This window comes from Venturia canescens, chromosome 1 (assembly GCF_019457755.1).
Source record: "Venturia canescens isolate UGA chromosome 1, ASM1945775v1, whole genome shotgun sequence".
Lineage (NCBI taxonomy): Eukaryota > Metazoa > Arthropoda > Insecta > Hymenoptera > Ichneumonidae > Venturia > Venturia canescens.
In genome coordinates, this window is record NC_057421.1 from 26,993,589 (window position 1) to 27,008,401 (window position 14,813).

The following is a 14,813-nucleotide window of genomic DNA, read 5'->3' on the forward strand; positions in this document are numbered from 1 at the left end:
ACTAGTAATTTTGTGATACGCGCGAGCGCCCGTCGAAGAGCTGCGGGGAATCTTCATCCCCTTTTCCCCATTTTTTCAGCTCAGTTTTTTCTATGCATGTATACCCGTACATGTGTGAGTTGCTTTTAGGCATTATTCCCTGTCTGGGCTGGGCGATCGAACGACCTGCAACCCACGTCATATCGAACTCCCGTCGTTTTTGTCTAATACCCTGCAAATCTCCCTCCTTCCCCAGTATTTATTCTGGTGGCACACGCAACGCCGAAATTTTAGTTGCTACTGCTCTGCGCCACGGTTCGAGATCGTTTCAAATGCGCTATTGATCTGTACACATACAAACTCCTGGATCGACTGGCAAAATGTTTTTCCCACATATACGCTGAAGAATAAGCTGTGGGGGAACATAATGACTTCGGAAAATAAATCCGCCGAATCTCGATCCTCATTAACGTACGCGATCTTTATGTTGATTGCGATCGGTAGGATTCCCAAGAGTTATAGAGATTTAGAGACAGTTCAATTATTTTCAATCCCATCGCTTAGGAGTTGGTAATTGTTAGTGCGATGGAAAAAACGATTTGATAAAAGAGTAAGAGCAATACAAAAAAGGGGAGAAAAATGTTTGTCAATCGTATAATTTATGAGGGAAATTTAGAAAAATATTTGAAAATTCCGATAATTCGTTTGGCCACGTGCCTGAGATGGGCAGGCGCGCGCGCGCAAGCAATTTCATGATTTACGGTCGAATATTATTTCGAAAGATCGGAACGAGCAACATAAATTAAAGTTTGAAATTTTGGCTAGTTATTTTAAACTTTTTCACATTCTCACTATTCGAAGGACGCAATAATTTATCTTGCATCTCTTGTTGTTCTTTCCGGTGGTCATAGCATTCCACGAAAACGGCAATGAGGCGCCGTGCCACGGGCAGCATTCTTGTCCATGAGATAAAATACGAGAGGCCATCAGTGCGCTTATAGCAATATTAAGGGAATGTGCGTAAACTCGTCATTAGGGGTTGCAGGCTAAGCTTCGAGTCAAGTTCTCGTTCTCTCCCTCGTAACTAAACTTTTACAACGTCGACAAAGTGTGTGTCCAAAGCAGGCTGTGTGAAAGCTCATTCCGTAAGCCGAGAGTTTGAGGAAGGAGCGAAGATTCTTCCGCGATGTGGCAACGTTGGTCAGTCCTTCGAGGGCTGCTTCAAATCGTTTCGCTACTCTCGAAGCTGCGTCCAGGCATACTTTCGAGGGTTCCACATCAAGTCTCGCGTGTATAGCTATACTTCGTGTTATATTACGCACTATGTGCAAGGACGAAACGACCCGGAGGGTCGACGTCAAGGGTGCAGGGTTGACAGACTTCGCCTCTCTCTTTCTCTTACTTCACTCCCGAATTCCCAGTGGGATTCGTACAGAGTCTGGACCACTCGAACGACCCCTAAATTGTATATCTCGCACACGCACGCACGCACACACAGACATGACGAATGAAACGTTGCATGTGCTCGGATAAAAACAGCAACGGAATCGAGCTCTCTCCATTTTTATGCAGTGCGTCGACGCTTTGATCGCGACTGAGATCGAGATAAAGTATGATTGAGGATCTTTCTGATCGTACGAACATCGTCCACGTATTGGAGTCACACTTTTCAAGTAAACGTATATATGTGCCTCGTATGTCACAGAGAGGGAAAGAGAAAAGTATGACAAAAGCGGTCACACCGTTACGGATTATAGAGTAAATTATGACGACTTATTCAACACCGAACAATGACACTCATAAATCACTATGCGGATTTAACTTCGGAATTATACACCCAAAGTTGGACAGGGTGCGTGCACCGTCCCGTTCGAACCCCATCTCCTCAGCGTAATTTCCTCATTTTTTTCATATCCCATAATCTGCTGTACTGTCGAATATCGCGTTTTATTTGCCCTTCGTAATGATTCACTTTCGAGGACGCTTGGACGAATTGTGAATTATATATTTGATGGACGATTTTTCAAGGGTGTTATTCAAATAAACAGTGTTTACGGATGGGAATGCTCGCGCGATTGGGCATGGGAATATTAAACTCGCGGGAGGGAAAACATTTTCTGAACGAAATATGCTGCACTCAGCTAGTAGCGCGTAGTTTATTCCTCCTCACGTGTGTGTGCTGGACGATATAATTTTAAATAATTCATCGAGTTGTAGGAACGAGATATTGTTACGTGTATTTTTAATCGTAAGTTCCATACTTTTTGCGGATATTAAAACTCATTGAATTTTATCATGTTATTTATGAAATTTTCATTCTGAAATATTTGATGTCAGAGGAAAGGAGTCAAAGGGTAGCTATCAAAGGAGCACGGTGTGATAACGTGGAGGAGAAATGGCGAGTAAATCGTTCTATTATATGGTAAAATGGGATGTAAACGGGAGTTTCATGTACGTGAGTAAATGGTTTGTCATATCCCTCAGTCAGTTTAGTTGTTCCATCTTTCTCCCCACGCCTTCCTCTCCCTTTGTCTCCTTTCGTGATGGACTACAATCCTAAAGGCAGCTAGAGGTCTTAACGTGCAATCCAAAATCGTCGATCCGTGATCGCTCCTGTAGAACATTCTCTTGGTGGAGCTCGGTAGGATTAGTGGTCTGAGGCGAGAATCCAGGGCGTAAGATCCAAAGCTTGCCGAGCAATTGCAGCAAAAGCGACGCCTTCAACCTTGATATAACGTCGGATCTGCTTCAGTCTCTGAATACAGTGATATACAGTTTCGATGCAAGCTTTAGGCTACCTCATACTTGGGCTCTAACGGGCGCGGTGGATTCGCATTCGTGAATAGACTGCCGTACGAGCTTGCCGAATCTGAAGAAGTCGTTATCTCTGGCCAACGTATACAAACTGTGCACAAAATGCTCGCTGAGCTTTATAGAGAGGCGCTAGATCAACGAGATTGCAGCGTTTTATTGCATACACTTATTTTTTTCTTTCTTTTTTAATATTTTTCACTCAACTATCGTGATCGTGAATCATTGAATGTTCAGTGCGATAGTCAATCCGGTCCGCAAAGAGAGGAGAAACTGCTCGGCCTCCCTCCGATGCCATTCAGAGAGGTTTCCTATCGAGACTGCACAGAAGTAGACACGAGCCGTTCTCTATGGGGTTTTTAAAGTACGACGTTTTGACCTGACACTTAGCAGAGGCAGGATTTATATTCGTTAGCTGACCAACACGATTTGAAAACGAACGATTTATCCTCCGCAAATAAAACGGTTCGTTTTAAAAATCGAGTATGAAAAAAGTTTGTTCTTAAATCGGGTTCGGTTGGGAACGTATGCATGCCGCCGGTCGCTAACGAATGAAACGACGACATAACCCATATCGCTTTGCTCGTTTAATCGAGTGGGTTGAGGGCCATTGTTTGCTAGAAGTCGATATATGGAGTTCGAGGGAATTTAGGGGATACACAACGACTCGATGGAGGGGGAGGAGAAAGAGAATCAACGGAGCTTCTGGATTTTCGAGGGTGTTGGGCGTTCGAACAGAACAGGGGACTCGATTATTTAGCTGCTGCTGGCTGCTGTTGGAGCTACCCTATTATGATCCGAAACGACGATATATTTCCTCGAAGAGCAATTATTCTTTGCCTTATATGTACGATTCGACGAGTTGCTTCCATAACGCAATACCGCCCTTCCTCCAGACCATTTTACTGATCGCGACTGATAGAACACTGACCAATGTGCTTTCGAAATAATGGCGATTTGTGCCGGCACCGGCGAGCGCGCGCGTGTCAACTGAAATTTCGAAAAGATCCTCGCACGGTATAATAGCAAATACGCGGAAAGGAACTCTTGAAAGGTTCGACGAGAATTTGACAAATCGTTTATCCGTTTACCTGCACGTGATCCGACGTCTTTTTTCTTTTTCTCATTCCCTCATACTTTTGCTCTCTCTTTTTTCCTTTTCTGTCTGTCGTCCCTTGTGCAAAGCTCGACTCTCAAAGATTTACGATGGCCTCTATACTCGAAGAGCGGGTACTCTCGATTTTACGATGTAGCCGATGATGAAACAAGGTTATTTGCTCACAATATTTTCGCAAAGCAATCATCCCTTCGACGAGGGAATCCATGCTGTGTCAGAGAACCAACCCTGAGCGCACGGCTTTTTTTTCTTTCATTCTTTCCTCCTTTTTTTCCTTTATACCCCGGCGACGAGGGTCTGCGCTGTTTTACCAAGGATATGAACTTGGAAAAGTTGCAGCCGACATTTCAGTTGGACGAGGGAAAGTTCCGTGCAACGAGTCGTTGAAACTACTGGTGTGCTGCGCAGAAACGGCTCGGGAACGTTGAAATTTAAAGGGCAGGTGGAGGGAAGAACGGTAAACAACATATTTATTGGCTCTCCGGTTGACCCGTTGCGGTGGCCGTTTCTCTCGGACGACAGGCGGCCAAGTAAATCGCTCGGGCCAGTGAAAACACACCAACGGTAGAAATTTACTCTTAAAATAATGCAACATTACGTCTGCGATGCTGCTCTTATTGTTGGTCCATGAATCTCGAGGAGTTTCACGAACAGTCCATATTTTCACATCTCCTTTGTTCCACTGCGCGACGACACGAATATTTTCGATAAGAAATATATATTTGCCGATGAGAGTGACGATATCTAGAGTCGCGGCAGCGACTCTGAGACAAGTACATTTATAAGATATGACGAGTTGCTGCCAGAGACTCTTTACCGGAGCGATAGCGTTTCCAATTGTTTTCGAAAATTTTCAAAATTTGTTTCTTCAATAATTAATTAACTATATCATTTCGGAGAATTAACGAGTTACTCCTAAATGTACGTTGTTACGCGAGGAAATGTATATTCCCAATGTCTTTTTCGTGTCAAGCTTCTTCCTTCCACTTACCGTGGATGGTGAGAAACGCGAGTACGGAACGCCCAGAGTTTGGGTGCGTAAGAGAATTTTTGTGTTTACATATTTTGGTCGTTCGATGAAAAAAGAAAAAAGAGAGAGAGAGAAAGAGATCGCGAGTCAGGGACAAAAAGCACGAGATTAAAAGATACGTACGGGGATCCAAAGAATCTGACAGGGTGGGGGTGACCAAAAAGAAGGAACGGTTTCCGAATTCTTTAACGAAGAAAAATGGCCAAAGATATACTTCCAAGATATATGAGGCATTCTCGGAGAAGTTTTCGACGACGAGAGCCGCAGAAGGGATGAGTGTATGAGGAATCTTTTTCTCGCCGTACATGTGAGTGCGCTCATACACTATTACGGTCGCTCGCCACATCAAGTATTTGAATGAAGATCTCGACGGAGCGATTCGTAAATCTTCAGATATGTTCTCAGCGAAGCTTGTGTGCATAAAAGCGCGTATGGGATTCCGCAATGTCGTTTAAAACAATGCCGAAGCACGGGAATCGTGCGTCGTGATCTCTTTGCTATCTCACTTCCTTCAATTCTCTTTTACTCTTATTCATATTTTGTGAAATGTCTACTATGCTTTCTAGCGAACAAGAGCACAATAAAATTTCTGTACCTGCTCTCTGACACGATGGCCGACTTCAGGCCAAGATTCGGCGTCAATAATTTCCGTTATTCTCACCGACGACACTATTATTATCTGGTTGCGGTATACAAAACATCGTTTTTGTAAATAAATGACAAAAGGAAAGATAATTACGCTAATTATAATTAATATAGAAATGAATGTCATTTGTTATAATGGATTACTTTTAAAACCCTCTCATCACGTTTAATACTGTACTTAACAGGATATATTTACATGTCCTGTGTACATTACGTTAATTAAAAAAGAAATATCCATGCGAGATATGAATTGATTACATATTTGACTTGTCAATGTGATAAAGTTGTATAAATATCGAAATTGTGTTAAACATAAAGGTAAACATGGATGGGATCTTTTTAGCCCTTGGAATCGAGTCAAATTATTGAATTCTGCAGTGCTCCAGTGAAAAAAAAATCCACTTTTGCCGGGAGGCCTTATTTCCGCTTTGCCCAGTGCTTCTCTGCAGATTGAAGCAATTGACCTCGCTGTACTCCCACGAATATTCATAACTGATGTACCACTTCCAGTTGTTGGTGAGGCGCCAAATTTAGGTTCGATCTTATCACCAGGTTTATCATGTTATAAGCAAATAGGAACGAGTTCCTGAGAGCTTCGGTCCGCTCCACATCGTATAAAGTTTCGTCAGAATTCACATTCGGTACAACTTTGTTTCAAATTGCTCATATAACATCAAGCTCCCCTCCATCTACGCTACTGCTGCCTTAAATTCCATGGTTTTATAGACGAATTGCGCAGAAACTACACGGCGTTATGAGAGCCTGTACATTTGCTTTGTTTCCGTTAACGATGGGACGTTAACGTATCACACTACGGATGAAGTATCCAACAGTTTACAAGGAAAAAACGTACTTCCATACTTTCTAGCTCGCGAAGTTTCAGGCACTAGATAAACGAAGAGCCTTTTGATCGTGCATGAAGTATCGATGCAAGTTGAAAAGCTACGAGTTGCAAATTCGGTGAGAAAGAAAATTTGAGAATTACTGGAATTATTGGAGAGTTTTTCAAGATCATTTTGCTGGACTGGAACGTTGCAAACTTCAGCGTCACGTAATCCGTTGTGCTCACATTTCCAAATACCGTACGTGAGTAATGAACAAAAACAAACGTAATAATACGAGCAATGAGATCATTGACGAAAGAATGTTGGAAAATCAGGGGCTCGTGAATCAAAAGAAAATATGTCCTCGGAGGAAAAGGCGCAAGAGGCAGATTGCGTCGTTTGAGCGAGTAACTCGTACGTGTCTATGGAGACAGTAAGTTTTTTTAGTCGACTTATTCGCTCGATATATTAGGCACACCATGCTCAAAAGATTGAATGAAAACACCTTTTCCTTTGAAGCGCGATTACGGGCTCTCGAGTCATTCGAGTTTACGACGCGTTGAAAAGGAAAATGAAGAAAAAAATAGTGGAGTGATAAAAAATGTTCGCTCCAATTTTTTTTCCTCATAGAATTTGCAACGACGCAGGACGGGAAACTTAATCGCTTACTCGTTCTCCGGTTTCTATGCAGCAACGTGATTTTTTTTCGAGAGGGTGAGAACTCACCCTCTGTTAAACGCGTGTGCACACCGAAACTGGGAATGCAAATTACTGCTGTCGTTGGCATGGCAAAATTACGACAGAAAAGTTTTCCATCCGAGAGAGAGAGAGAGAGAGCGAGCGCGGGGGCATTTTGAACTTCATCATGTGTGCAGTTAAACACGAGGACGAGTCAGCATCCTCGTGAGGTATAAAACGGTCTAAAAAGATAATACCTCTAATGCATCCAAATTAAAACACGTTGGTTTGATTGTAGTTGAAAAATAGGACAACGTACTATGTTCGACATTTGTAATGAAAAATACGAAGAGGATAAAGCGGTGAGAAAGAGGCACGAACGACCAGAAGAGACAATAATTCGTCCATTGTTATCGCAACATTTTTATAACTACAAATATAAAACACGTTGTGAAAATGATGGAAATGTAACAGAGGGACCGGACTAATTCCTGCGGGGAAGAAAGAGCGAGTCTCCGAACACAGTTTTATTTGAGTCACCGCCACCCTGTTAGCGATCCAAAAAATAATAAATTCGAGATACGATAAAAAAAAGTGTGCAAGTCCCCACCATCCGGGTATTGGAAAACTAATAAACAGTAAAGCAAATATAATAAGTTTCATCAGCCACAGAAGATGAATTGAAAAATGGATTGGTCCCGCGTATACTGTTTCTGTCCGAGGGGTAGAAACGCGCAAGAACGTTGGCGGGAAAAAAATGTGATCGTAAAAAAAGCATAAAGATACGACGGTAAAGATGAAGACGTGGTGTGACAAAGTTGGCGACGGAGATGTGGTGAAAAGATTAAGATACAGCGATAAAACGAGTGTATGAAGATGAAGAGTAAAGTGTGACGAAAGAGATAAATATTACGAGGGATATGTGTACGGATACGGGGACCTGCCACAATGGAAGAAGAATAAAGTACGTGATCTATACTTAAGAGAAAAAAGATTTTTTTATTTGTGCGAAAACCAGCTCGATGAGCTTATCGCGGTGCGCTTGTTTTTTTTTCTTCTTTTTTCTTTTTTTTTTCTTTTTCAAACATATATTGATCGTGCACGAAAATAAGGATAAGAGGGTACCGTGCTATATGTACAAGTCATTGAATAAATTACTTCCATGCCAACACTATGGTGAATACAAGCGTATGGAGGGTACGATGATGATACCGAATTTAGATCATAAATGATAACAATAATAGCAATAATGCTAAAATAATAACAATTTTAATTGTCGCACGATGGGATATCGAATATCGCGAGAGATATTGCATGTATCGTTATATCCAAGGGTATCGGATTATCATTGACGCACATATACGCGAGGCGAACCAGAAACGGAGCGGCAAAATGAGTGTGTTGTTGTTAGGGGAATAAAAAATAGAAGCGCGGAAGTATACTCGATCGCGAAAAATAAAAGAGAAATGGTTTTCTGTGTAGTTTATATTTTCCATAAAGGTTGAAAAGATGGGCGGTTGAAGGAGAGAGCGCCGCGGTATATTGGGTGTTGAGACGGTTTTGAAAGAAAAAAAAAAAGAAATGTGACAAAAAACGAAGTAAAGAAGGAAAATGCTTGGCGGATTTTTCGGAGCTGCTATCAGTCCGGCGAGTTTCTCGCGTTATATTCCCATTGACAATACGTATTTAAATTCAAAGAGAATCGAGGCGTATCTTCGCAGTTTCATGAGATTTTCCTCCTCCGTGCTCACTGTCTCATCTACTTTTCTGTACGGTATCCGCGCCTCTCATTTTTATTTACATCGCCATCTATTTTCCGCGTTTCCCCCGATTTTTTGGTTTTTTTTTTTTTTTTTCACTTTTCCTCCCGCTGCATCTCATCCGGGGTGCCCGATTTTCTTCTGTAGATTTGCGGAGAGCCGAGTTTGTACCATTGTCTCTCTTTTTTAACATCGTTTACAGAAAGAATGTGCTCTCGGGAACGGGAACGATATGTGGACACAATGAGGGAGGAACGGGGTAAAGGAACGCAAAAAAAAGGGGATTAAAAAAATAACCGGACGTTGGACTCTTCCTCGGAGCGTTCCATACTCCCGCAAAGGAGAAAAAAAGGTAAAATAAATAGCAATAAAACAATGATAAAAGCGACGGAAGAGCGGGCAGGCGGGAAGCGAGTGAACAACACACACATAACCTCTCGCACTAGGACGATTCTCGAGTGTATATGGAGCAACAAAAAAATGCAAGAAAAATCCCTCAAACTGGGATGATGATAGCACGCTTTCTTCCTCTCCCTCTCTCTCGTGTTCTCTCTTGCTTTTTTGCCAGTTTTCCGTTCGAGCGAAGGTATATGATGCTTTGCAAGAATGGAGGACGCAAAAGCGAGGCTATTCTAAAGAGTGGAGGAAAGGTGGTACATTTAGCTTCGCGAGTATACACGATTTCAGTTGTTTTTTTTTTTCACGCTCGTTTGTTCTTCGAGCGGGTTTTTTTTCGTATTTCTCGTTTACACGCGGTTGCATCAACGTTCTCTTGAACTCGAGCGTATCTGTGGCACTCGATCATTCCGTTTTTTTTTTTTTCAATCTTGAAAAACGTCAATCTCGTGTAATGTGATGCTCATTTTTATTCCAATTTTGTTCCAGAACAATTTCGATGAATCATTTTAAATAGCGTGGGAGACAATACGGTAACATGAATTTTTCATCCAATTAATATTTCATTGAGCAGGAAAAGTTCCTGATTCTACAACTCTCGTTTGCAGTGTCTTGTTAAATTTATCCTTTTCCTTACAAAACTCCGTACCTCGGAAGTCGTCAGCAAGTTTCACAATTGAACGACTGATTTATTCGTTTTTTTTTTTTACTTATTTTTTTTATTACTAATTGAGTGAGTATTGGACTTCTCTCTGGATCTCTCTGTATTCAGAGAAATAGTCAACTTCGCAGTGGCGCGATCTCTCCGACTGTGCTAACGGATCTATCGATATCCGATGCACAGTCCAGAGGGTTTGATTACCAGAGATTCGCGAGTGGCTCTACATCGCCACAGGAGAACGAGAGATGGCGAGTAAAAGTGACAGAGGAGGATGAAAAAGAAAGAGGCCAAATGGGAAAGAGGTCGAGAAATCGTGAAAAAAAACGAATAAAAAATTAAGCAGACCTCGCGATTCGTGGTGACTCTTTATTATATTGCTGGATGAAAAAAAAAAGAGAGGCTCGCCAAGGATTAAACCCCTTCATTTTTCCGAGAGCTCCGAATAAAAACAAGAGCCGGAAATACGGTAGGTTGAGATGAGGGAGTCGAATTTCATTAGGTTCTAACGAAAACTCTTTGGCAGTGACTAAAAGTGTGTCTAGACGAGACGATCGTAATGACGAAGATGTGAAAAAAAGTGGACGAGAGCCATTCCACCGACGCAACGTATATACATTTGTATCATTCGGCCTCGCTCAACCTGTGGCTTTGATAGCCGTTAGTAATTTTCCCACGAAGTCTAGAGTATTTTTTTATCGATTTTTCCGGCGTAGACTTCCTTCTTTACTCCCCCCAGTCGGGGGCACAAATCTTTTGAAAGTTTAACTGAAAATTTGCGACCCGGAAGTATGGAATCTTTGAAAAGTTTTTTACCGCACTTTCAAAATTGAGAGTTTCGCGTGGATTTTTTTTCCGACTGAAAGGCGCATTTTTTCGAGGTGCGAATGATCAAAGGTACGCACTTATCCTTTATTACAATGGAATAAAAAAAAAAAAACTATGGAGGTTACAACATACCATGGAATATCAAGTTTATTATCGCGTACTTCCGTGGAACAAATACGATGAAGAATCACCAATTTCGTACTATCGATTAGCTTGAAAAGGCCACAAACTTTGCGGAAAAGCCGACCGTATATGCGTGATGAAAAATACGAAGCTCTGAAAGCCTCGACACATTTTTTGTTTGTCACGAAAAAATACGTTTTTTTCACGCATCGGAAACTGAATAACAGTCATACAGTTATTGATATTTTTTATTCCGACTATTGTTGCGCCAAAAACGATTAGTTTTTCACGTTTGTTGATTCACATTCTCTGAATATATTTTTTTAATCCCCATCTCACCCCCTTTCCGTGTTTGTGTCAGGACAACGAAAATCTGCTCTGTTCCATTTTCGCTTTTACTCTCGTCGCAGGGAAATCGTTACGAAAGGTGATGGGTGTGAAGAAACACTGGAGGCATTGATGGGGGAAAAACAGGAGAAATACCACAAAAAAGATAAATGCAATAATCGAGTGCGAGAAGAAACACGAAGATCCGTAGCGTGAAAAATGTAACGAACTGTTAATGCAAGTTTAATTACTGAGATACTGATCCACGGCGTGGGCATCTAGCCGCCGTTCAAATAGTTCCAAACTCTGCGGGAGCCTCGCAAAAAAAAGGTCGACTGATCGATAAATTATCGTCATGAAAATCTGTTAAGAGCGAATATAATAATGATCATTAAGAATGCAATTTAAAAAATAAAAAGTTATTCCACCGGTCAATAGACTGGCCAACTCGGGGCGAGAACTTAATTACTCATTATCAAGAGAGCCTCATCTCTCGTTGATAACCTTCAAGGTGTCCCCATCGTAAGAGACTGCTGGCCAAGCAAACTTGTCGAGTATGTACGACGACCGTGAAAATAAACACCCTGTACGTCGTTTTGAATAATAAATGCGATTTTTTTTTTTTTTATTTCCTTCGATCAACCCAACTCTGACACGCAATCTGTGCCCTATCGATATAAGCATCGAGATAAGGCGCAGGATAGTGTGTCGTGCAGTTTGTAATAAGCGATCGATATGGCTGATGATCGGAGCAGGCTCTCGATGACTCTCAGAAAAAACGAGGGCGATTGCTCCGCGCCGCATATATAAGATTGATCATCGTAAAAATTTCGCTTCTTTTATTTTTCACGTAGCGAATGAGGAATTTGTGCACAATATTGTTTAAGAAGGCTGCCACCATTGAACGGTTGCTTTTGAATAAAAGACGATCTCGAAAAAGACTTTTTTTTTCTTTCGATCATTGCGACAGATTCACTTCGTTTTCCAATATTTATTTCGTGACGATTACTTTCAAGGTGAGAGTGCAATGAGAAAAAATGGGCGAGGGATTTTCACTTTTTCCAGCTCGATGAAGAGGGAAGAAAAATGAGCAGAAAATATTCAAATTGGTCAGGACGCTGGTTAATAATTCAATTTGAAATGAACTTTTGTGGAATTGCATTCGACTGGATTAATATATTGGACGACTCAACATCGACGAAAGGAAGAAACAAAAAATTAACGATACGGACGAGAATTCTGCTAATTTGACTGTAGTAATGAGGCGAGTGAGGCTGCCGGTAAATTTTGGTATATTTTTACTCACGTTCGCAGACGAGTGAAGGTGAGTAACGCCGCAGATCTGTTGATCTGGAAAGAAAAAGACAAAAATAAATCGTTAAAAAGAGTTTTCAGTGTTGTAAGTTCTAAATAAAGCGAAACTTTGTAATTTTTATCGCGAGGGACCGCTCTGTCAAAATTATGTTCGCGTGAAAATTTTCGAATGGTTCTTTTTGTTCGCGCGTGGCGATCCCCGATGGGTCGGAGAGTCGCGAGCTCGCGAGTGCTTTATTGTGAAACAGAAAGATGTAAATTTTCAATGGTGCGAAGAGAAGGACGGTTTGGAACATTCGCGTTGAGGATATACGTTTATATACACATGTAAACGGAACAGAGGAGCAGAATCTCTGTGGATTTGAGTACAGTGAGGCCCCCCGTACAGTGTGCTACGATTCTCCACCTCTTGTCGCGCTACATCGAACGAATTACGTCACGAATTTATTGGATTAATCTCGTCCGAGCGGAGTAGTCGAGTCTCGCGAAGAGACGAAAGCGCAAACCGATAAGAGAAGGTGAAAGAGGATTCGCGAAACGAGGAGACAGAGACAGAGAGAAAGAGAGAGAGGAAAAGAGAGTGATAGCACGAGATGAGAGACGAGTTGCCCGAGGGCGAGGCCACATTTCATTGTCTCGCCGCACGCAACACAGAAGTTATTCTTCACAAAGCTCACTCTATATATCTGTACGAGTCACTGTCGCGTTTCTTCATACATATATACGTATAAATGAGAGGAACCTCGGAGGAACGCCGCCGGAGAGTTCTGACGTGTTTCTCCTCCTCGTGGAGTTTGTTCAATCGTGTGTGCGTTGTTCTATATACGTATATATTTACGTTGTATAACCTCAACACTCTGTTGGTCTAGGGATGCTTGCTTCGCGTCATGGACCAGCCAAACTTTCTAATAAAGAAAAACAAGAGATGCGTCCGCGCGCTCGCGCGCAAGAAAAGAACTGTCGTTTGTCAATGCTACGTGACGACGGACTAGCGTCTCCGGGCTCAAGTTTGCTGTACGCTTCGGCAACTGAAGGGAAAATTCTCCGTCTCGCTCTCCTCTTCTCTCTCAGGGCAAAAAGGGATAAGAAAGAAAAAAGAAGATTAACCGCAAGGAATGAGCCGGTGTGGTGTGTGTGTGAGAGAGAGAAAGAGGGAAGAAGAGCGAAACGCGACGAGGTTCAACAATCATCATTAACCCTTTTATTAATTACGTGCTGTAGGCTAAACGAGCTCACCCTCTCCGGAGCCTTGACTTTCAACGCGTACGAGCACAATGTAAAAACGGTAGCAACGCAATCAAGAATTCGAACAATATAAATATTTACCCCTCGCGCAGTGTAAACGCACAAACATTCTCCCTGGAAGAAAGAGAAACTGCCCCAGTCCGCTTCAAGTATGTGAATATATGGTGTGGTTGTAAAAGTGTTTGGATGTTGAATTACTACGTGTTTGAATAACTGTTTCTCATCCTTGTTGGCCTTAAAAACTGTATTTGTACTGTACGGTATACAAAAGGGTCTCGTAATTTAAAATCTTCTTGAAACCGTAAGCTGATTTGTGTGGAATTTAAGTCAACTTTTTACAATAAACATTGCGGAAATGTGCATGTTTTCGAGATTTATGTGTTAACCTGCAGCTCAACGTACAATGTGGAATCTTTCATCGGGGCTCGTAAAAGCGTCGCTTTTTTTCTATCACTAAAGTTTTATACTCCAAAAGGTACTGCAAATATTCCAGTATAACTTTGCAAGTCGCCGCGGAAAAATATTTTCAATATTAAATTTGAAAAAACAGGTGATGTGGATGCAATGGTCAGCTCATTACTCCATAGCAGTAACGACACTGAAGTTTCCAACGTTGGAGTTCAATGAACGAAAAAAACGTTTGCAATTCACCAATTTTTTATTTCGCGAATCGTTGGTGCAGCTTGAAAAACTATGAATCGCAAATTTGGCAGGGAACAAAATAGGAGAATTACTGGAATTATTGGAGTGTTTTTTTCGATCATTTCGTTGGACACACCAACGTTGGAAACTTCGGCGTCATATAGCAGTAAAGATATTCGAAAAAATGCAATCAGTGTTGCAACGATTTTATTTTATCTTGTTTTCAAATAAATAATTTCATGGTCTTAAAATATCGAACGAAATTTATTTATAGCTTTTGTTATTATCATAGGTCGCAATAATTATAAGGAGGAAGAAGACTTATCTTTTTGTTTGTCTTTGGCCTCGAATAGTCCCTTTTATCTAACATCGGACCTATTCGTTCGAGCGTTCGATTCCAACTGACTCGATCGAAACATCTCTATCGACTCCTCAA

The 14,813-nt window shown here is 41.6% G+C and overlaps 1 protein-coding gene across 4 annotated transcripts in view; it reads right to left on the reverse strand.

The window, feature by feature from the left end:
• Nucleotides 1-14,813, reverse strand: part of LOC122411342 (uncharacterized) — a 181,254-nt gene that overhangs the window by 80,817 nt on the left and 85,624 nt on the right. For 3 of the 4 annotated variants that reach the window (XM_043420097.1, XM_043420089.1, XM_043420095.1), the window contains exon 3: nt 12,483-12,526. The exons of the other annotated variant lie outside the window; for it this stretch is intronic. The gene's annotated coding sequence lies outside the window, so the exon portion shown is untranslated. The remainder of the gene's footprint in view (nt 1-12,482; nt 12,527-14,813) is intronic. 4 annotated transcript variants of the gene reach the window in all.